The 25,086-nt window shown below is 36.5% G+C and overlaps 1 protein-coding gene and 1 long non-coding RNA gene across 4 annotated transcripts in view; both read right to left on the bottom strand.

The window, feature by feature from the left end:
• The window catches only part of LOC100646293 (TLD domain-containing protein 2), a 294,489-nt gene that overhangs the window by 177,392 nt on the left and 92,011 nt on the right, over positions 1–25,086 (bottom strand). The gene's annotated exons all lie outside the window — the stretch shown is intronic.
• On the bottom strand, positions 20,268–23,608 carry LOC125385108. The gene is made up of 3 exons (XR_007224077.1): positions 21,929–23,608; positions 21,345–21,553; positions 20,268–21,185 (listed from the first exon to the last, which is right to left on the bottom strand). It is a non-coding gene; the product is annotated as an uncharacterized LOC125385108 (long non-coding RNA).

Genomic DNA, 25,086 nt, shown 5'->3' with positions numbered 1-25,086 from the left:
GGGGTGTTTTCTTTTTAGTCTTCTTTCTATGAGAGTTTTGCTCGCTTCAGCAGCCAGCTGGTTTCAATGTGTTGCTGTTTTTTCCTTGTATTTTTCTGCGTACCCGCTGATTTCTTCTTTGACCGTTGGAATATTTAAGTCTTTGCGTACATCCTCGTTTCTGAAATACCATGGAACGTTGACTATCGTTCTCAGTATCTTCGATTGTAGCGACTTTAGTTTATTTATGTGGAAATTTCGAAGTGTATAGAAAAATGTATCGAGTACGCGTAATATAAAAAATACATGAAATATGGCGTAATGGACAAAACCAAGTTCCCATTTTACGTTCCAATAGAAATCCATAGAAATATGAATTTTCACAAGTTACAAATTTAACAAGTTTTATCTAATATTTCACGGCATAAGCCTTTCTATTTTGTTTCTATCGCGGTATCCTATCATGTAGAACACGCAGCGATAAATAAAATTAAACTTGGAATTGAGCATTCCAACACAATTGTACGAATCGAAGGTAAAGTCTGCAAACGATCACAGCTGATTTATGACGTACACGAGAAATCTCTATAGTTTCGAGCAATCAGATCGTAAAGCTGTCACCGTTTAATATCTGTCGAACGTGGTTAGGCCGCAATCAAAAATATTTGACCTATCTAGCACGAAGATCTCGAGAAAATCGAAATAAATCTCCTTCGCGAATTCGTATTTTCCTTATCTTCCGATCGTCTCGATCTCTGGCGCCGTGTTAACACCGTTTCCATCCGCAAGAAGAAGCATCGCAACATTAAACTCTGTCAACGCGTACACGAACAGCTTCGAGGAAGGCTCGCCTTGAAGCGTCTCCTCGGCAGAGTTAGTAAGCCCTGCGAAGAATCTCGTGAAGCCTCGAGGCATCGGAGATTCGGCCGACTAGAACAAAGCTGTAATGCCGTAAAACTATTTTCGTTAGACGTACAGCGACACACTTTCTGAACAGAAAACTGGAGCACGGCGGCGTAGGCATATACGGCTCGGCCTACCATTGTTCCATCGTTTTCAACAACCTATATTTTACGGGAAAGGACACGTAATACGCTCGTTTGGAAGCCTCCGCCATTCCCGTCTAACGAATGGGTCACGCGGAATTAACGATTCAGGCAACTTGTAATTTTATTCGGTCGGATAAGATCGGGTTAAACGAGAGTTTCAATTTCGGTGAGCGCTGCGCCGTAGAAAGGGAATTTTTGAAAGAATCGAGAGTAAAACGGAGAGCGAAAGTCGCACAATGGTACAGCGAAAGTCGTTAGTTACAGAGTCGTTTTATAATTAACGATTCGTAGTTTATTATTATTATTTTGCTATCTACATTTCGACGCTTAGTCTCACTATAATGTATGATGTTTATATGTTTTTTTAGTATTAATGCGAGTTTATTTAAAGTACAATTATACAAGGAGAATCAACCAAATTCTAAAATAATTCGGTATCAATTGACCTTATCGAAAGATGTTCGAAGTATTGTAAGGAGCCTGGACAGACGAGTGCGTTTTCTGCTATCTTATATTTGTTCAGGTATTCGAGAGACTTTGAGTTTTGTAGTGGCCATCGTGTATTTCTGGTAACGTCGGACAATCCAGCTGGACATTCTCTGCAAAAGAGTGTTAACCTATTTATACCGAGAAACCATTCGTTTAGCCGATATTTTATCTACAATTTGTCAAGTTTAATGCACAGAAGACACAGGCAACGTAAATACAAGAATACAAATTGAAGTTGAAATATCCGCTGAACTAATGGTTTTTCGCTACAAATAGGTTAACACTTGTTTGTAGAGAATGTTCAGCTGAAAATACATAAAATACATACTGTGGCTATTAAAAGACTGAAAGCACCTTAGAGCTCAGAGAATATACGGTTATTAGAAAATCAATAGATGACCAGATATTTCTTTTTTATTATTTAATTTGTACTTTACAATTTGTCCTGCTGCACATTTGGTAAATGTTTCTAATTTAATTGCTAAATAACATGTGGATGGTTACCCTCAGCGGAATACCATCTTCGAGTTTGACTATTTTATTTCTTTTCTGAGGTCAGTGGTGTGTTTTCTTTTTAGTCTTCTTTCTATGAGAGTTTTGCTCGCTTCAGCAGCCAGCTGGTTTCAATGTGTTGCCGTTCTTTCCTTGTATGACGAGATATTTCAAGTGGTACTTTTTACTGATTCACACCCTGTATATATGACACATTTTTTAACAGAATTCAACAGAAACATTTTTACACTATGCTGATTCTATTAACGTTTGTTCAATTGTATCGTCTTACGTTTGCTGAATTATTCTTATAGTAATCGAACATTATAATTACACGATCTCGTCACACGTGTCAGTACCAAACCAAAGGAAAAGAAACACCGATATTCTTCCAAATCTGATAATCTACACGAGACATACACGAAAAGTAGCAAGAACGTTATACTCAGACAGTATTTAACGTAATAATTCCAAACGTTTAATTTTTATGGTTGTAATAAAAATTCTTAATCGTTGTGTAGCCCGCTTTCTATTTTACAATATTATCTAGTCGCGTGTTTATATTCGAACATTCGTCTTACTTTTAACACTTTGACGATGTAATAAACGACAGAAAGGGCAGGACGAACGACTGAGAAAATAATTTGCTTTTTATTTTCCGCACTTCCTGTATTTCCAACATCACACGCGAAAGAAAACGTCTTTTATCTTTTCATAGGAAATAAATATTTCTCCAGCTATGTTGTTAAAGTATTGTAATAAATTTCATAACACTTTTTCCAGGCAACGTATTGAATATAGTCGCTGTCATATCGTTTGACATTTCACAAGCCAATATCTATGTACAGGGTGCGAAAGAAGCAACCGTAGAAACCACTGTGGCATGATTCTTGATCTTGACCTTGCGTCTCGATGTCAGATTCGCGAAGACCTTCTTTCTGCGTATCTTCACCGACCCGAAAATGTAGAGTCGCGCCATGGTTTCTTATTCCACTTTCTTTACGCCCAGAACATGTGCTCCAACGTTGCTACGGCAACAAGAATTACAAAGAAAAAAAGGAAAAAAGAGAAATTTTTGCAAACTTCACGACCATGCAATAAAGTATAACGATCGAATAAATCATCGAGAATAAGTAGTTACAAAGATGAAAAAAAGAGGATAAAGGGGGAGGGGGATATCGAAATTTCGTGGAACGACATCGAAAAACGAGATCAGACAGGCTTTGGGCATTTAGCGCGAGGCCTTCGGGCTGGAGGCATCGAGGGTCGCGAACAGATCCGCAAAGTCGCCGATTACCCTTTATGAATTTTAATTTTCGCCCGGCTAAATCTTCGCGGAGAACAGTTTGCTCGTGGCTCGACCCACTAAACCGTCTGCCCACGACCACACGTTATATTTTATTTATGTCGCGTTCCACCTTCGTTTCGAGCGCACGCTCCCGTTGCTTTTCTCTCCCTCCATTCGAATTGGAAAACACAAGTGGATCGGTTTAAACGTGAATTATATCTCGAGATGCGCGCTATATCACTCGAGACGTGATAAATCGTTGCGTTAGTCAAAACACAGTGACGTTAGTCAAAGCCTCGTGAATTAAAGTAAGTTACAGCGTTCGTTGTTGCTTTGAATTTTTATTGCGACGATAGTAAAAATATCTGTTTGTAATTAGCGAGCAACAGAACGCTTCTGTACGTGCTGTATCATTATTATTATTTATTTAGTCACGAGGGAAAAATTCTTTTTCGCGTATATGATACAAGAAATAAAGAAACGTATATTTTAAAGGTGTAAGTCACAGGAAAAAGGTGGACGCATGCAACTATAGCAAGCGTATGAAGGAGAGTTTTTATGAATCAAAGGGCTGACCAAATGGATCGACTAATTTATACGACTAAACGTTTATATGTCGGCAGGTACGTAGAAAAATACCAGGAAAGAACGGCAACACATTCAAACCAGCTGGCTACTGAAGCGAGCAAAACTCTCATAGAAAGAAGACTAAAATGAAAACACGCCACTGACCTTGCTAAAGAAATAAAATATTATAGTCAAACTCGAAGATGGTATCCCACTGGGGTAGCCATCCACATGTTATTTAGCAATTAAGCTAGAAAAATTTACCAAATATCCAGCTGAATAAATTGTCAAGTACAAATTAAATAATAATAATAAAAAAACGTTTATATAAAATACAATTATACAATTGAAATAGCCATATGCCGTGGGTTGTTTGGAATAAAGCAAATTGAAATTACTTTTTACTACTTTTATTTTTACTTTTTACTAATTTACCAAATATCCAGCTGAATAAATTGTCAAGTACAAATTAAATAATAATAATAAAAAAACGTTTATATAAAATACAATTATACAATTGAAATAGCCATATGCCGTGGGTTGTTTGGAATAAAGCAAATTGAAATTACTTAGAATTCTGAAGGCAGCTTTCAGAGAGCATAGTGCTGAATAACATGAGAACAAGGTACAACACCCTGGAATATCTTACGAGTAAAAATATCAGCAAACATCATCCTTCTATCGCTCAATGACTGAAGCTTCGAATTATTAGGTTGTTCGGAAAGTGTCTTTCTTTCGCAAACGTGTTTTTTACAACAATGCAGCTTCATACAAACGTGAAACCAAGTCTGTGAAATGTCGCGCTGTTTATCTCAACAGAACAAAATGGATTGTACGTAATTCGAGAAAATAATATAAAACAAAAACGTTGTACGTCTATTATTTCCTCATATTACGAAAGAAACTTTTCGGACAACCTAATACTAAGAATCATAAGTCACAAACGTGAGAAACAAGAGGCAGACGACAGTCACAGTGTCTAGCAGCGAGTCTAAGGAATTTGTATAGAATATACTCAATTTTGTTAAGTATACGATTTGCGGTAAGGCGACCAGATAATACAAGCAAAATGGGCCTAATATTACAGAATACCGCAGAGGATTGAGTTAAAGTAAAAAATAACGATCATAAATAACAAGTGGTACAGACAAATTGACCGCATTGCAAGCTGATAGTTTGGAAGAATTGCAAGAATCAGGCAATCGATAATATTGCCAACATTTACGAGCTTCTCAACGAAAACCTGATTTGTCAATAAATATTGGCAATGACGTATTGACAATATCGTATCGACAATACATATTGACAATGTATATTGATCCTTTTAGTCGAGAGCCTTGAAATATTGACAATATATATTGATAGTCTGATGCCTGAGGGCGCCCTAAAGATTTGCAAAAGAGGTCCATGGTATTACAAAACTGGTTAGCAATTATGTTCGGCAACAAGTTGTAATACGATCGAGTGGCGAGCGATTTTATGTGAAAAAATACATCGAAAATGTAGAATATATTTTTTTCGTGTGACACTTGGTTCCCGAGAAAACCAAATTTGAAAATCTGACAAGTATATTTAAACTTGACTAATTGCGGACTAATTAGAGGCAAGTAATCGACAGGAAGTTAAATTTCACGTAAAAATAAATTAAAACTGTAGACTAAAATTTCTTCATAGGATGCTTTGCCTTCGAAAAGAATAAATATTAAAATGTATCGTGCGCACCAGTTTTTAAACAAACATGTTCAAACTTTATTTTCTTGGAAACGAGACTTCAGATGGAACAATTTTATTTCACATTTTTGACTTATTTTCGCATCTAGAGTAACCTCTTGTTTATTATTTACTCATACCTAGTCACTACTTAGCCATAGTTTAAGTATATACCCGACAAACTTTCAAACTCCATTTCCTCGGAAACTAAATGTTATATGAAAAAATTTTATTCTACATTTTTTACTTATTTTTTCACATAGAATCACCCTTTATCCGGTTATACCACCCGTTACAGGACACACTGTATTTCGATAGTTCGAAGAAACCCCGAAGAATTGCGAAAGAAGTTGATGATATTATTAGAAGTTGATAATAAATAATTTTAGATGTTTTTCTCGTATATTATAGGACTTCACTTGTGTGTTTTGAATAAATTATTGTACAAGTTTCTCTCAAAATTTCACCATCTTTAATTTGTGTTTCTCTTGTATTTGTATTGTATTATTTTCCTTTGTAATACTATTTATATATGTATATTGAGCAGAATATTTCTTTACTTTAATGCTGTGTTATAACACAATGTACCTTACTGTTATTTTTAAAAAATAAATTTGGCTCTTTTGTATAAAATATATAGTTGTACGAAAAATAACAGCGAACACAGTATTATAATTTTCAGTTTATTAAACGAGAAAGATCAGTACCTGTAATTAATCCAATTAACATTCTGTTAAATTTCATTATTTTGCCAGAGGCAATTTTAAAACAAAAGAGCAAAATCCTCCACATTCTTGCTTGATGCTCCAATAATTACTATTATTTACATAATATCATCCGCTATATATTTATTATAGAAATATGTTATGTAAATAAGTTACGTACAAAATAATCCCTGTATGATGAATTTCAGAGCATTTTACCCATTAATTTTGTGACAGATGTGCGACATACGATGTTTACAGTTGCATCACGCATACAGCAGCAGTTTAAACGCACTGCTTTCGCTTGCTTTCTATTTGCACAGCCTGTTCTCTAACGCGAACGTAGAAGATTATTTGTTAATTTTTATCGAACGTTCTCGACCAATAAAGCAGGCGCGTTTAATTAAGACGTAATTAATGTCGCGTCCCGATATCATTTCTGTTCACTTTTGTGATGAAAGGCAGATGACAAGAAGACAAATTTACACGGGCTAACAGAAAATTCTGCGAATTTCTGGTCGACATAATCAAGGGAGAAACGTTGATTAAAAAAGAAATGACGTAAAAGAAATAAACGATACACGAGAGATATGATATTTCAGAAGCATTTTTACTATTTACATATACGACATTCTAGAAATTTGTATTTTATGTGAGAAATATACCCATAATTTACGGAAAAATGTGATATTAATTAAAAAGCTGATTTAAACAATATTTCCAACGAATCGCGATATCTTCTTAACTCAAGATTACGTCGTTTCAATGTAGAATTTCAATAACGATATCACATCGATTAAGAAGAAATGGAAAACAGTTTAAAGGAATAAATTAGGTTACTTATCATCGAGATCACTGACGAAGCGTGAAAAAGTATAAAAGGTTTGCATCATTCGAAGAACGTGTTAACAAGTGTCGGTAGACAAGTGTCAAATCAGCTAATAATAGAGGGGTTCAAAAAACGGCCAGCCAATTACGTTGTTGGCGACTGACACGTTTTCCGCGAATTAGCACGATAACACTTGACATCCGGATGAATGGCTCGGGAAAACAGTTGTCACGCGGTCGACGATGACGGCGTAATTTGCGGAAACACGAGGTTACCTCGAAAACGAAGACAATAGCGACATTTAGTCTTTTGTTGAAACAGATGAAACGAAGAAACAGTTAGGAGAAACCGTATTGTCTATCGGAATGGCGCATAATAGAGAGATTAGACTTTGTAAATTTATTACACTTTGAAACATAATAAATTATACTGTGCGACGAATTTTCGCGAAATTTTCTACGAGTTTTCTAAAGTTGAGATTCTCCTGAATCGAAGCAGCGAGATTCTAATAGCTTCAATTAATTTCCATTAATTGTGAATGAGAATTTGTAAAATTATAATACAGTAGAGCCTTCTTTATACGAACTAATAATTCATAAATAATAATAAATAAAATACGATTAAAATAAATAAATGAAACAATTTGGATAACTTTCGGATAATAGAACAGTTACTTGTCTGATATGAAATTTCATTTATTCAAATGCAAATTAATCGACAGTCTCTTTAAATATTTATTGATTCTGTATCTTTATGGTTACAAGGTAACTCGAAAATTTTAAAAACTTGGCTCTTCTTTCTTTATTCATGTGATACTAATAACGGAACAATTTTTTTCCTGCTGAAAAAGTATACTAAGGATTTAAAAAACCTCCCCAATGAAATCTAAACTTTTAGTATTATCGTGAATATTTAAAAAAAACTGTAGAAGATAGAGCGAAAAAATTGAATTAAAAGTTTTAGTGTTCTTTGTGGTCTATATCGTGTGGATGTGAAAACTATTCGAAAAAGAATTCTTTTTCAGGATTCTCTGTAATTTCTACCACTTTAATTTAGCTCTTTACGAATATCTAAATAAGTTGAGAGAAGAAAATTTTTGAAGACAGAAAAATCACAACGTCGATGGAATGTAAAGAGCAAGAAATTTTTCTGCAAACTTAACCAAACATATCGTCGCAACAATGCAACGTACGATATTTTTGATATCCTGATCCCTTGAATTTTTATAAACGTTTTAAATAAATTTTTTTCCAGCGCAAAATAATACTTTGTCCCTGACAAGCCACCGTTTTCTTATTTTTCAATATTATGGAGAAATCGTACGCTACATCGAAGATGATCTTTCTTCGCTCAAAATTTCAGAAATTTTCCTACTTTTTACGTTCCAGTCACATTTCTCGCTGAATGCAAGCAAACGAGGTTCCACCGCATATGTAGCAAGATTGTGTTATGCCAGTTCGCCATTTCGTAATTTTATGCAATGACAAAAATATAAACATAGAGTTCGAATGTTGCTTAGAGTTTCCTTATAAAAATCTTGATCCTTCGCCATACGCTCGTAGACGAAAGAATTTTCAGATTTACCATATTTTTCCTAGGCTTGCGAGGTCGCATATCCCCTTGAGCATTCAGCGAATCCATAACCCGCTTTTCCTCGGATCAATGTCAGGTTCACCACTCGACCCCAATGAAGCTCGATCTTGACTTAAACATTCTGTCGATCTCATCGACTTCCGGCTGTCTAACGACGGAACCGTTCCACTTGCTCGCGGAGGTCTCCAACTCGGCTCAATCGTTCAGAAAAATCTGACACGATATCTACACTTTATCTACATTACATGTTTATCGAATTCCACGAATCCGTGTAAACGTACAGAATTTTTCGAGTTCGAATGATTCGATCTAGCGACGTTCGTTCTTCGATTTAAAGTTCTACGTTCGAGTAATTTAGACTTTGCACAGGAAACTGTCTAACATAATGTTATGGTAAATAAATAGATGTAAAAACTTCGCGATATTTCTATTGTATAGCAAATTTTCAGACACAGAAGCCTTTTACGATATTCGCAGGATATCTGTCCTTTTCACTCAAAAAATTAGATTATCTGGACAAAGTTGGAATTCCAAGGATTGAACGATTCATTCATCCTGCTGTCATAACTTTACCCTCTCGTCCTCGTCTTATCATTCGCTCACCCTATAACTTCCTACCCTTGGATTATTCAATTACCCTCAAAATGTCAGCGATATAGAAAATTCGATGGATTCTTAATAGCAAGTAATTTATTTATTTCAAGAAACGAAAGAAACTAGATGGAATAAAATGTTACCGTGTTCCATTCGACTATAATAACTCGTCGAATTGAAAAATGTATCGAGTATCAAGAACAGAACACAAACACGATTATTCTCGACTGTTCGAGATGATTCGATAATGTTTCGCTTTCGAAACCTTCTGCATTTCCACGACAAAGAATTTTCCATTCAATACGAATACACAGGGCGTACAATGTCTCGCCACAATTGTGTACTTCTGCATTAATCAAACCCTTGTGTCCTCGATTAAAGCCATAAATCGAGACACTGTCACAATGCTATACGAGCGATCGGCTATCATATCGCTCTTCCAGTTAAACTACTGAATTTCCAGCGTGTACAATTTCCCAGCCGCTATAATTCCGCAAAGCGTACAAACGTGCCAAAATCTTGTACACACAGATATTCGAAAATCTCGCCAATGGTACACACACGATACATAGTCGAAACTCGATGAAAGCGCACTTCGATCGAACATCCTTGTGTAGAGAAAGGATTAAAGCTCGTGTTTGTCCACCGTAAAAGCAACAAAGAGGAAAATTTGATGAGAAAAAAAAAACAAGGAACAAAGAGGCAAAAGAGGAAGGAGATACGATACGACTAACGAACGGTGCATGGAACGAGACAAGAAAATGAATCGTGGACTCTGGTTTATGTCACGAGGCAACCTTATGCAAATTTATGTAGCACATAATATGCCACTGACCTATATTCCTCACGGTCGCCGCTAACATTTGACCAGGATTTTTCTATTTCCATACAGACCGGTATTTCGCTCTTAACATTGCACGCGAAGCATTCTTGGGCTCGTTGGTTTCAAGGTGTTAATACTGGCACTGAGTTAGCTACTCAAAAAATTGTTATCGCGTTCAGTGTGTAATTCCATGGTAATGGATTTTTTCTTTTTAATCTTGTGTTCCAGTTCTTGGAATATTAATTTAGTGCGTAGAATCTATGGTGATTATTTTAATGATTGGTCACGCATATATTCTATAGGTTCTTCTCTGGGTAAAGTATCTAAGGATTCTTCGAGCAATAATTTATTTTCCTCTTTACGATGGAAAATATTTTACAATCTTGTCTTTCTATCAGACGCTGCACATATCTACGAAATAAAATTCCAATAGCAATAATTTCCCATTTAAAACATCTACGAATTCTTTTAGCCATAACTTATATTTTTATCAACGGTCGAACGTGTCTTGCAACTTTACCTGTCCCTCAACACCATCTATAACATAAAATATTCTTATTAACGATCGCAAAGATACTTTACAGCCGAGGATGTTTCCATCGAAGTCGGAGATATTTATGAGGTAAAATTGTTGCTGTAATAATTTCCCACTTAGAACAGCTACAAATTATTTGAGCAACAATTTGTATTTTTATCGACGATCAAGAATGTACGATTCTATTTTCGTATCAAAATGCGAGCCATTTACGAAGTAACATCCATACAATAGCAATTTCCCATGGTGAAGTACCTGAAAAAAATCTTCCAGCAATAATTTACGTTCTTATCGACGATCGAAAATATCTTACGATTCTGTATTTCATCGAAACCGAAGAAATTTGTGAAATAAAATTCCTACGGTAATAATTTCCCGTTTAGAACAGGTACAAATTATTTGAGCAACATTTTGTATTTTTATCGACGATCAAGAATGTACGATTCTATTTTTGCATCAAAATGCGAGGCATTTACGAAGTAACATCCATACAACAGCAATTTCCCATGGTGAAGTACCTAAAAAAAATCTTCCAGCAATAATTTACATTCTTATCGACGATCGAAAATATCTTACGATTCTGTATTTCATCGAAACCGAAGAAATTTATGAAATAAAGTTCCTACGGTAATAATCTGTCATCTAGAACATTCACAAATTATTTGAGCAACAATTTTGATTTTTATTAATGAGCAAGAAAGATGTTATGTAAAATATCTAAAGAAGATCTTTGAACAATAATTTATATTCTTATCGATGATGAAAAAAATATCTTACGACCTTATCTTCCATTAAAACTGGAGATATTCGCGAAATGAAATTTCTACAGTAATAATTTCCCACTTAAAACATCTGCAAATTATTTCAGCAATAATTTGTATTATTATTAATGATCAAACATGCCATACGATCCTATCTCCTCGTCGGAATAGGCGGCCATTTATGAAGAAAAATTTTTATAATAGCATGATTCCTCATGCTATATATATAGTAATACCAGATGAACATGCGAATGTTCCCATAAAAACCATTCAGCCCGTAAAACCATCAAGAGCATCATTTCCGTCGTATCACCTTCTCCACGCGACACAGTATGTCGTATGGAGGTGCAGGATCATGGGAGGTTTATTCCTGTTGGAAGTTTATTCCTCTATACGCACCTCAGCGATCTTTCTCGATTATTCTTTTATGTGCTGCCGCCACTGGAAGCATAAACGCTCGTGACAAGCAGATGGAACTTTTTGTTATCATAACGCCAGTATCGAGAGAATAAAGCAAGCGAAATATTAGTAAAAAAATATTACCGTCTATTTTGCTGCGAAATTAATTAATACCTTCAACTAACACGACAATAAACATTTTTCCATTAATTGCGCAGCTTCTGTTGTTTTCTTTGTACATTCGAGATAAAACGCATATAACATTAAACACAGCGTATTGGAATGAAGAAAGGGAAAGACTTTAACGTCGCTAGAATGCATAAATATCTCATGTTGAAAATACAAAAGTAAATTAATGTTGTCAAAAGATATCGTAAACGAACGTGTAATAGTACATTTAATATTTAATATACGAACGAACGAAATGAAATATAGAGCACGAAGCAAAGGAATTGCAAAGGGCAGAAAGATGTTCGTTACATTCAATTGCTTTTTTAAATCAGATTACGCTTCAGCAATTTTCTCAAATTAAGTATAAAACATTCCGCGATTGTTTCTCGTTCGCGTATTTATATCTCATCTCAGTTCAGAAACCTCCAATTTATGATTCCCTTTACTGATTATGCGATATAAAAAAAAATTGCTTTTAATAAAATTGAAAAAAAATTAATGAAAGTTAAAAATTACTTTTTAATAAAATTGACCAATAGAGTGTTCGGTCGAAGCGGGTTTTCAAGTAGTTTGTCGTGAAATTTCTTGAAAGTTTCTCAACCATGAAAATTTATCAACACGCCAGTGCATGAATAGTACTTAATTTTTCAAACGATCAAGATTCTCGCCGAGCAATCAATCTCAATGAAGCTAATCAATGTTCTTCCTGTATGACTCATTTATTATGCAACAGCATAATAATTAATAATAAAGCAGGAAGGTAATATGACACCGATGAACCATTTAAGAAGCTGTGGAATAAAGATCGCGTGGGGCGACAATTTTATCGAACAGACGGCGAATTTCATCGAGAAAAAGGAAAAAATATCGTGGTCGAAGTGCGTCATCGTTGAATATGGCCCGTCGCGTTGCTATTCTCGAATGAAGTCGACAAAGTCGCTGCCGTCTCTATCGATTACACCCGTGCACACATTTGTTTTGCATAAGCATGTGCGTGGAATGTCAGTGAAGGATGAGAAATACCTTATAAACGACATCGATGATCCACTCTCGTTCCGATGGAAACCCTGTCTGTTCGAATATTCCGGATATGTTCGAAGAGAAATATGGCGGATCGATGGACGAGACACGCGACCCAACGAATCAGAATTATTTTCCACTGCGATGATGGAACTTGGATTAGCATTGAAATGCTGTCGGAATAAATCGTACTTCCGATTTATTTCTTTCCTTTTCTTTCTTTTTTCTTTTTCGTGAATTTTGAAATCGAGAATAAAAGGAAATAAGGGAAAACGGACGACCGGTTTTTCCCGTTGGAAAAGTTGGGAAATGATAGAGTCGTTGCTTGGAGCGAAGAGCGATTGATATTGAACTGCTATCGTGATCTCTCGATTTCTTTTTAAAATTAAAAATTTAAAAAAAAAAGACTCTTATATTGGAAAAGTTGAGAAATGGTAATTTTCAGTTAGAGAAAAAAGCGATTATTAGTAGAAAGGCGTAAAGATTGGTTTTTTTTACATTGGAAAAATTAGAAAATTGTCATTTTTAGAAAAACATTTTAGAGAAAATAATAATGAAGGAAACATGAAAAACAGCTTTACGCCGGAAAAGAGAAGGTAGCAATAACTGCTTAAGGAAAAGTGTATTTAATTATCAAAATAGCATATGAAGTATTCTATTTCTGAGATCAGCAAGAGAGGAAAGGAAAAAAAGAAGAAACATTGATAATTACTACTTAGAGAAACGAGTAACCAGCATTGGACGAAATAAAAGGAAGAGACTGAACGGGACTTCTACTTTCAGCGATTAGATAGACCGTGCCATGTGTTCCGCTTGCTAGAGAAAAAGAAAGAAGAAAACTCGGAGGAAAGTGCGTGAAACGAGGTCACCGTGTTCAATTTTTCTTGAACGTTGAGAAACGTTTCGCGATTAATGGCTCGATAATGAAATACATCTTCAATAGGTTTTCCGCTTGTCTAGCGCTTATTCGCGCGTAATCGCGGAGAAAACCTTGCTCGGCATGGCTGTAAAAGAAGAGGGCAACTGTCAATTAAATTCATATAGCCTACCGTCTTTGAATTTCTTTTTACGAAGTTAGTTAACCAGCGGATCGAGACCACACTTCGACCTGCAACCCAAGCGTAACTTTAATCGAGCGCGAGGTGAAGAGCTGATAGAAACTATCAGCCTCTAATCACGATCAATTTATTTAATGATTCGTTCAAACACGATACCGCAATTACTGACGCTCGTTTTACGTCTCCTTATGTTGCTTATTTACATAACGTCCATCAGCTGTTACAATGATGCATACGCAACGTCGTTTTTCTAAAATTTATGCTCATACTGATACCGATACCGAGCCTGGTATCGAGGCTGAGGCTGATACTGAGACAGCAGCTGACACTGATATTGATACTGCAACTGAAATTCTCACTGAAACTTACATTCAGATTAAAACTGACATTGATATTAAGACTGAATTGGGGCCGATATCGATATTCATACTGAAACTATCACTGAAACTTACATTGACATTAAAATTGAGAGTGATATCGACTGAAGCTGAGACTAAAGTGAACTTTACGCTGTTTCATTTTGGAGGAATATGGCAAATGAACCTGCTTTGATCCTCGTCTCATCGGCGTATAAAACAAGGATGAAGGCAGCGTTCATTCGCCATGTCCCTCCAAAATGAAACAGCGTAAATTCAGCTTAAGACCAACACCGATACCGACAATGAGTCTGATACAAATTATGACCTAATGTCGATTAGTACCAGTCGCATAATCCCTTTCCAAACCATCAACATGATACGTCGCAGTGCAATTTTCAGAAATATTCTTCGATTAATTGTATCTTTTTCTCTTACCACTGTAACCTATTTAACACTAGAACTATCGCACCAGTTAAATTGACTGGTTTTACAATTTTATTTTAAAATTCTTACTTCGTATTATATTGCTTTCGCAATGACGTAATGACTTTCGCAACGATAACTAAAGGAATAATATAATGAATTTTATTTTATTTTTTATGTATTCAAACTGAAAATAATTTTGTATCAAGGCTACTTATACCAATACCGGTCAAAATGATTGGTACTTGTCAAAGTGTAAAAGGGTCCTGCAATTTGTTTATCGAACCCCAATTAACCAGTTTCCTCGTTTTGTACAACTACCCACATGTTTTTAAAATTTTTTACTGCGTATCATTCGATATGGTGATATCAATTATCAGGGAAATTACGGATCGATCGCTATATCGCTAAATGCTAACACTAGAAATACCATGTCAGTCAAAATAAATGGTTCTAGAATTTTATAATGTGTGAATCCTCGTTGAGTAATCCCAAATGGATTAATAATTTCAAAAATCTGCCACATGACATGGAATTTCTTTTGTAAGAAAGTAATAAATCAATAAATATAAAAATATTCTATTATTACGTATTTTTAAAGACCAGTCATTTTGACTGGTTTTGGTAGAAATAGCTTCGTGTTAACTATCGGTAGTTCTAGTGTTAAGAATATTCGAATGCGATCCTACTAATATGTTCTATTTAAAAAAATACATTCATTGACAACAAAAAAAAAAAAAATTCGTCGCAGAAAGCTTAAATAGAACAATAACAAAAATTAGCGCGAATCGACAAGTCTGAGAAACTTTCGGTGAATACGAGTTTCAGCTGGTCTGGTCGGCAATGTGCAGCATTTCGACATCCGGCGGAACAAGCGACGTTACGCGCCAATTCCCGACCTTGGCACGTTTCGCACGCGTAAGACACTTTCGCCGCGTGTGCCCACGCGACTTGTGCCACGAATGCGTGGCAGCTGTTTGTCACGCGACACACACGGCCTTCCCGTACCCGTCGATGGATGCGATTGTTAGCTCGTGAATCGCGGTCGCGTCGTTCCCCTGCCACGTGGCATATTGGCCACGGAAAAACGAGGAAAAGCTTCGAGAACCTTTGTACACATATTTGCATCCAACGGAGAATCTGTGGGATCAGAAGTTTTTCTCTCTAGAGAATTTATCTATTTCTTTGTCTGACAGAAAATTTATGCACTTTCTGGATCTTGTAATATCAAAATCTATGTGGCATTTGTGGATTTTATGGTAAAGGTCTCGTACACCAAATTGCGAGTCTTTGGTTGCACGGAAGATGAAGGGAATTTTCTGCCGATTTCACTAATATCTTTTTTCAACATGATTCTACTATTTCTACGTGTTCGTTATACGTAGTAAATTTGCCAGACTACGTGCGAGCATTGATGAGAGATTTGTGGAATCGTGGGTCTCTGTAATGAAATATTTGCGGAAGAGATGGATAAATCTTTGTCGGTGAAAAATTTATCGGTTAATTCTACAATAAAAATGTTACGGCTTTTGAGAATCTCCTTATGATAAAATCTTTGGTCTGCGCAGCAGAAAATTTGTGGGCTGAGAACATGCGAAAGAATACTCGTGGATTAGCTGCATAATAAGGATGTTGTATGGATCTCACCACGGCAGAAACTTTGTGAGATTCGTAGATCTTACGGCGAAGAATTTCTGGTGTTTATAATTTATGAAGGTAATGCAAAATTTGCTTAAAATGCTCCTCTAACAATTCCGGTAGTTTAAGAAACTTCTCTCAGCAAATTTTCCTAATTCATAACTTCTTAATTCGAGGTATAGAGCGCGACAGAAGAATAGTATGATTAACGTTAAAGAAACCGCGTAATAACGGTGCACGAGGATAATTTAGTTATTAAAGAAACATGCAGCCAAGATACAGCAGTTGCGTAACTTTGAAATTTATGTAACGAGCTAACTACCATCGCTCGACTAATGACACCAAACGTTCACCGCTTCGATAACTTTTTCCCTCGCTCTTTTTTCTGCCCTATTTTCCTTCTTTAAACGACGATACATATTTTTGAACTGTCGAATAACAAACACGATGAATGGAACTCTACAAGACACACGGTCGTACGCCCTGGTTAGAATTAAATAAACGCTGTTTTCCAGAAGATAAACTGATTCACAACGATGTCGTTCGTTATCAATTCGTTTATTTAAAGTCATTGTAAGTGGCAGGCATTAGAAATATATCGCTTCCGCTTTCCACTCTTCCATTCGATTCAGAATTCAAAATTCACGGATAAACATTGAAAAGACTGAAATATCGTGGTACGATATCATCGATCAATGAAATACATATCACTGTGCGATATACTAATCGAGATAATATCATCTTGACAGAAACCATCAGCCGTGGATCCTACGGTTTCCTTGCGTACGATGCTCCATTCTAACAAACGATTTTCATACGATACTGCAAGGTAACAAATAATTTTTCTGCTGTCGAATGCGTGCTAGCAAATAATTTTCACACGATATTTACACCTACAACGATATACTAAAATTCCATTTATTTGTTTGAATTTATCGATGGGTAGTTTTCCTATAACGAAAGATCATCAATTTCTCTCGCTACGTACCGACCTTTCATCCACATAATAGAAACGCAGAACTAGAATGTTGAGAATTGTGGATCTTAATCGCCGAAATAAAAGTAAAGGAATACCAAGGTTACACTTAGAATTCATATTAAAATAGTTTTAGATTTATTTAATGAACGATTTCCAGGATCTTCGTCGATATACATTTGCACGCGTCTCAGCACTTTCTTTGTCTCACCATCTTCCATGTATCACACTGCCAACGGAACAGTTGCATACATCTGTTTTTCGAAACGCTGTGCACACGTATACTTTCATACACTCATATATTCACATACGTGTGTCACTACTACGCGGCTAATCTAGTCTAGCACACAAAATTATACATATCTCAATATAAGAAATAGTTGCACGAATAAATAGTAAATCCATGCTACGTTGCAAAACTACACGTCCGTGTTTCATACCAACTATTGTAAGATATTTTCCCACGTTGAACAATCGATCCTATGCTTATGATCTGCAGGTACATGCTGATTCAAATTTTAGCCAAACGCAACGAACCTATTAATTCGTCTCTGGCGTCTAACGAGCTAATAAACAGAATCGAACGACAAAGTTGAAACAACGTGTACGAAATAAACGAAAGATATCCGCTGTTCTATAGGTGGCATTTTTCTCCGCGTAAGGTCGGCCAGACAGAGGGTAACGAAGTCCGCGAGTTAAACGTTTGTCTGAAAGCGGTATCGTTGAAAGGAGGGGCCGAGTGAAATATCGCCCTCGCCCGGTATCTTGACCAGAAGGACAGGATGGAAATCGTAAGGACACGCCCGTGATGTTTCGAAAGTTAATAACAACGAAGAAAAGACGAAAGACCGAGACAACTATCGCACGGAACTCGCTGGATCCTTGAGCCGAATCCTCCAGTCCCGTGTACGCCATGATAAAGGTCGACCTTCGTCTTCCATCATTCGTCTTCGTCGCTTCGTGACTCTCGAAATCCGTTGTAAAAATATAAAGGCATGTTTGTTCGGACAACACAGTATGCAAGTTGCCGAAAAGAAGCGGCGAAACGCGTGGCGTCCCGGTCCTGGAGAAATGCCAGTCGTTAATCTGTTTCTTCGTCGTGTAAGGTCCATTTGTGACTCAAGGACGATGTGTATCTTTGTGCACGCGTTTAACTTTTGAGTCTAACGTTCGCGTTAACTTGTAGGTTCAAGGATTGGACGGAAACCTTCGTCAGAGACACTCGCGGTACTGTTAGTTTTATTTATTTATTTTTCATTGTTATTTTTCTGCTGCGAGTTAGCACGGTAGCTGGAAAGCTACTTTTCTCTTTGGTTTCAATTTCTCACCCATTTTTCCTAACGTTAGACGCAAACCTCGCTGAAAGGAAACGTAAGACTAGATACGTACGATCGTCGTTGTAAAAATGCGTGCAACAACTTGCAACGACAACCAAGCTTGCCGCGTCTCTCGTACTTCACATTTCCACCTGAAACCAACGCTTAAAACTTCACCTTAAATTGTACACCTTACATTCCTTATTTTTCTACGCCTTTGCCACTCGTATTGTCGCACTCCTGAACCGATATAAAATACGGCGCAACAAACAGAACAAATAAATGTAACATGAAATGCGGTAAAATATATAAAAGTCTAACAATATAACATTTCTAAGAGATATAAAAGCACGAAAGTATGATATAATATGACACCATACAGCTTATGAAACTGTTCCCTATTCCTCTTTGACCTTTCCTCTCTCTTCTCTCTTTCACTCTCATTTCTTCTGGCAATATAGAATACTCAAGATTCTACGAATATCTGAATTAATCATGAGAAACTAAACTGGTAAAGATATTTGGAAAACGAAGGAGAAAGGATTATGGGCCTTTAAAAGATGATTAAAAAATATTAAAGTTCCAATGAATTTTTGAAATTTGAATGCCAAAGCATTTGATTGACAAGAAGGGAAACTTCTAAAAGGAAACAATTAAATGAAGGAATTTGACAAGTTGAGGAAGTAGGAAGTTTCCAGAAATCGCGCGTACGTGGCTCGTGTGCTTTCTTCGTCGCCTGATTCATGTCAGAAGATCGTAAAATCCGGATCATAAAAACGTAGCCGGATTCAACGACCCCGTTTCCTCGGTTCTTTTTCATTTTTCTTCGTCTTCAACTTCAGATAACGCGAAGCATAAAGTACAGCGATAAGAAAGTACGTGTCACATGCGTAGAGGCTAAACAGGTTAACGAACGCATCATCGCTTTTACGAACATCGTTGCATTCATTAACAGCCATAGTCCTTTCAGTTTATCAACCGCATTTATCGCGACTACGAGTCGTTACATTTATGGTACAAGATGTGTATTTGATAAGCGGAGAACCGCCATAAACGTTGTCTCGAGTTAACTTCATCGTATTTATGGCAAACATGGGGAAAATTAGGTATTTGTGTATTCGTTATGCGATTTTTGATAGAATTATAAGTTTCGTCTCTCGTGTGAATACCAAAAAGGTTCTCCATTCGAATTAAACCAACTAAATCTAATTAGCTAAAAGTCTTTAAATTACTCCACGATAGTTTAATATACACGAAAACTTGCATTTTATTAACATAAAATAATAACGCTGTGCATTGTTGAATAAATTTTTATTGAGATAGTTATTTAAATAGAGGCTCGCTCGTTATTTGAGAGCTGAAATGAAAAATAGAAATAAATTACTCGTTATCTCGACAAGTATAAGTACGTAACTTGAGATAATGAAATCAATTGTTATTCAGAAATACAATTTTATTTCTTATTTATTGTTCTAATTTACATTTTAGTATTATTAGTTATCGATCGTCCAACGGACTTATTTTTGCATAAATATATTTTTAACAATGTTCATTAGCTACGGCGAACGCCCTCCAAATCAAATATAACTTTCTCACAACGAAAAGCGAGTAGTTTTAATATCAAATACGAATTTCCAACTATTTATTGAAAAATAACCGTGTTACCTTCTCGACTTTTTCATTGCATAACACGAAACGTTTAAAGCAAAACCAAAAATCAATTTACTTATATATTATCATTCTCTCTCCAATTAAATCCAAATGGAATATGAAATTCCATTTGCACATAAGAAATAAATACAAATAAATAAATTATTTCTGGTACCGTTTAAGCTACCCTCATTTAAATAAGAAATTTAATTGTTACTCACAACTAGGATATTATTTCAATTTGTTATTTATTATTCAATAGGTAAATCAAATGTTGTCTAATGAAACATTGTCTACAGACAACACGACGAAACCTAAAAATTTCGAGCATCGGAAAGACACGGAAAGGAATCTGCATAACACGTACAAAGGCCACATATCTCACCGCGTTGCATAACTCAGCTCATTGCTTAATCGCCCAATAAATCGACCGAACCATCTTCCTCCAATCTCCGCCACCCACAACACCAAACTCAAACAACATTCTTCAAATTCAAGTCTTCCAATTCCGCTCTACTCCTCTTTCTCTCTCTTTCTCTCTCTCGCTTTCTTTCTCTCTAAATGCTCTTTTTCGCATGTAAACACACACAGAGAAACCGCACGTATGTACGTTATATCCAGCAGGAAATTTCAACTCTCTCGTGCACGAGGCAGCAACGAATTGGAAATATCATTGACCGTTTCGCGTGGAATTCCACGCATGCCATTCCTGGCCGGTGGACGTACAGCTTTTACGCAACTGATCGCCAGTTAAAGAGACGGCTGCAATAAAGAGCACTTGTCAGTAATTCGAGTGAAACGAACAAAAAGGAACGTACATTAAAAATCAACATAAATTCTATGTAAATAAGTAAACTTGGCTCGAAGTCGATCGATGTTAAATTACTTTTTCAAATATGATAATGTACCATACCATCGTACCAAAGTTATTTCAGTCACCTGGGCTTCAACGTTTAAATATCAATCTGGAACATTGCGCAGGACAGTGGAACTACGTTGTGCATGAATAATTAATCGAATCGTTGGATAATCAAAAGATATTGAGCCGTTGAATAACTTTTAATTTCTAATTTGTTAATGGAGCGTATCTTCCAGACTAATCAATTACACGTCCAAGAGCTGGAACGTCTCTGTAAGTAAAGTCACTCTAAACATCGTGAGAAAGCTGTGTATTCTTTCATAACAGAAATCTCAAAAATACAAAATAAAACTAAATAAAAAAAAGGAAGAAAATAATAAAAATCGTTTATATTATGAAATCTGCTGTTGGATGTTGCTGTGATTGTTAATGTGTTTGTTCGTACAATGTAAATCGGAAGGTAAGCAGGAATAAAGAAATATATTTATAAATCTTCAATTGTATTTATCATCGTCCCACTCCTTGCACTCTATAAACGATTTCACGAATCAGACTCAAATTTTTACACATTTTACTGAATTCCCTCGTCCATTATAAAAATGTTCTCGACGAGCTTCGTTTAGAATTTCTTCAGCAAACAACGTACATGTACGAACTTGTGCTGTTCGCGTGAATATAAAATTCCGATCGATCGATCCTCCGTTTCCCTGATACTTCGAATTGATTGTCACGTTCCGTACGAAGCCAACAAGTATTCTGTACAGAAGGCAGCTGGATATTCGATTAATTTTCATAATAATTCTCCTCAGCTTTTGAACGCGAAAGTCATATCCTCCTTTCTCCTCCAATAAATACAGTTCAAACATACAGAGTTTCCTTATTGCCGCACGGCCCTCAATTACTTCGGAAATCCATAAGCGTACTCGCATGCACGCGTACAGCAGTTTACGATCAGCATTACACTTCCCGCGTGCCGAGAAATATACAGTTTAAACTAGTCTAATGCGTCCAATTAATCTAATCGTAGCCGATCGTTGTTCCCTGGCGCACGAAACGCGTTACGTAACGTACTGCCAGCAGTCGATCGAAGTCGCCAATGGAACTGTTAATTCCCCTATGAACACACGACAGCTAGCGCGGATCACGGGAATACACGGAGTTTATCAATTTGCTCGGCGATATTGCATTCCGCGTGAATTAGACGTTGTAGAAGTGGTTTGTGGATCGAGAAACCTTGGTTTCAATTAGGTTTGGGTTCGGCTGGGTTTGCAGTTGATTTACAGATACATTCTACTCCTATAGATGGAAACATCGGCGTTTTCGTAGAACGGTCTAAAGTGTAAAGGGGATCGACGTTTTAGTATATTGGAGTAGATTGGATACGAATAAAAGTAACGGCGAGATCGCGAAGAAATTTTCCAGTGAGAAACTAAAATATATTTTGGTCTGAATTTCCATAAAATATAGGCTGGAGTTAGGTTTGACGGTAGATTTAGGTCATGCTGGCGGTAGATTCGCGCGTTTTGTGTCCAAAGGAAGATAAGCAGTTTCCTAGAGTTATATTGGTAAAGTTATATTGGTGTATTATATTATATAGAGCTGAGCGACACTTGCTATTCTTTGGCCTTCTCTTGGCCGTCTATCTTATTCTAACAGAGAATATTTGTCTAAGAAAGATTATTCTACTGATTGGCGAGCCATAGATGGTCTCGCGTGGTACAGGTCTGACACAGATATAGTTTTATTACGTTTCCTATGAAATATAAGTTTAGCATCTCTTGAAAGAAACATACACTGCTACTTACAAGAGTAATAGCACGTGGATTTTATTTGTTTGCTTCAACCGATATAGAATAGACGTTCACATATACTTAAGAAGATGCGAGAATCAAGAATTTATGACTATGTATACCATCTTCCTTCGACAAATAAACTCATGCAGATGTGTTGTTATGTAACAATAATTTCCTCAGAAATTGAACAATATGTTCCTGGACTATGAAATTAACAAATTCGAAGAAATGGGCTCGTTTTACGAGTTAGACTGCCAAGAGGTTCGTGTATGCGAATAACAGACAAGCAAACGATTCTCGCAGTGAACGAAAATGAAGGGCGGAGCCCCAGACAGTTGCAAACACTGCGACAAAGAAAAAAAGAAAGAAAGGAGCAGGAGAATTATGAAATGCTTTTTATCTACAAAAAAGCAAGCAGTTTTAAATGCAGCGGAGATTGGTTCGACCTCGCATGAAATTTCTGCGGGAACTCGATAAATGATAGCCACTTATGAGAAATGATTTATGTTGCAGGTATATTCATAATCGGACACGGAGATTGAGAGTCCCTTCTGAAAGCCAACTTCGCGCTGCACTCGCAGAAAACCCTGAAGCGACAAAGAAACGCTTTCACGTTCGTCACGTTCTATAATTAAACGTAGCAGCGTGCTGGAATATAACGATTCGAAACATTAACGCCATAGTGAAGTCGTCAAGCAAGAGCACTTTCGCAAACAGGAAGGGAACGCAATAACGCCCGATCAAAGGGACGGGAAGCGATTACTTCGGTGGTGTGTTCGTCATTGACCCAAATCACCAGTCTAGAAAGACATGGCCGGCCTCTGAATCTTGACATTGAATCGTTGTAATATAGTTCCGCCCCGTCAAGATTTATCCGAGCGAACGATAGCGTTGAAAGTGAACGTTGCCGAGGAAACGGTCTATCTTCGTTCTTCGCTCGAACCTCCGTTCCAAAAACATCCATCAAAGTTTCATCACAGTCGTTTCGGCGAAATCGTTCCTCGATCGTTAGCAGCTGACATCAAAGAAAAGTAACTATGAAGATTCGACGTGAAATGGCGGGACACGTGGAAGATGGAGAAAGACGGTAATTACGAAGGTTCGATGCAAAAACACAGTGTAGGAGATTGTATGCAAAAAGATACTGACGTGATACTCTACTAAAAAGCAAGAAAGACCTAATAACCCGACAGAAGAAAAAAGCGAGATTGGACTTACAGCTCGAGGACCAAGAGCGGCAGGAGAAAGATAAGGAGGCGATGTTGCGAAAATCAGCTCGATCGCTTCTTCGAAAATCGGCATCCTCGATTATTGACGTGTTCTCTCGCTCGATCGAAAAACACATCGGACAGTAAAAGTGAGCATCGAACATCAAATTTCCTGTTAACATTTTGACTGCCACGCCGAAATTACATGTTTCGCTCAGAACTCCACGGGAGTATTTTTATTATGCAAAGCATATAATGACAAAATAATAATAAGTTGATGATGTAAGACAACATACTCCCCCAATGGACCGTTTAACTTATTGGTGATCACAGGTGACCACCGTGGCACCTTGGTAACAATTGATGGCGACATATTATAACAAGCCCTCGTTTATTTCAACAAACCATTCGCATTCGTTATTTCGTGGTAAGCAAAACATGCAGAATATATTGTTGAAACGTGTAGAAGATATTAGTAAACAGTATTTGCTCATTCTATATATAACAGTAAAGTATGTGCACACTTCTAACTTCAATTATATGATTATAAAGCAATATTTACGATTATTTTCTAAGGTGTGTTTATAATAATATTCGTAGATTAGCCCTCAAAGATATGGATGCAAATACAGTGCACCGTTAGATGCAAGATTTGTTCTCATTTTCCTTTTATTGATGTTCTAATAAAAATGTTTAATTGCTCAATGGGGCACTTTTTATTTCAAAGTATCTTGTATTTATCGGTTATATTCAAAATGCCCTAACTGTCAATTTTCATTCAATTTTTACAATTGTAAGAAGTT

The sequence above is a fragment of the Bombus terrestris genome, chromosome 5 (genome assembly GCF_910591885.1).
Source record: "Bombus terrestris chromosome 5, iyBomTerr1.2, whole genome shotgun sequence".
NCBI lineage: Eukaryota > Metazoa > Arthropoda > Insecta > Hymenoptera > Apidae > Bombus > Bombus terrestris.
This window is presented reverse-complemented; position numbering and strand designations above follow the sequence as displayed.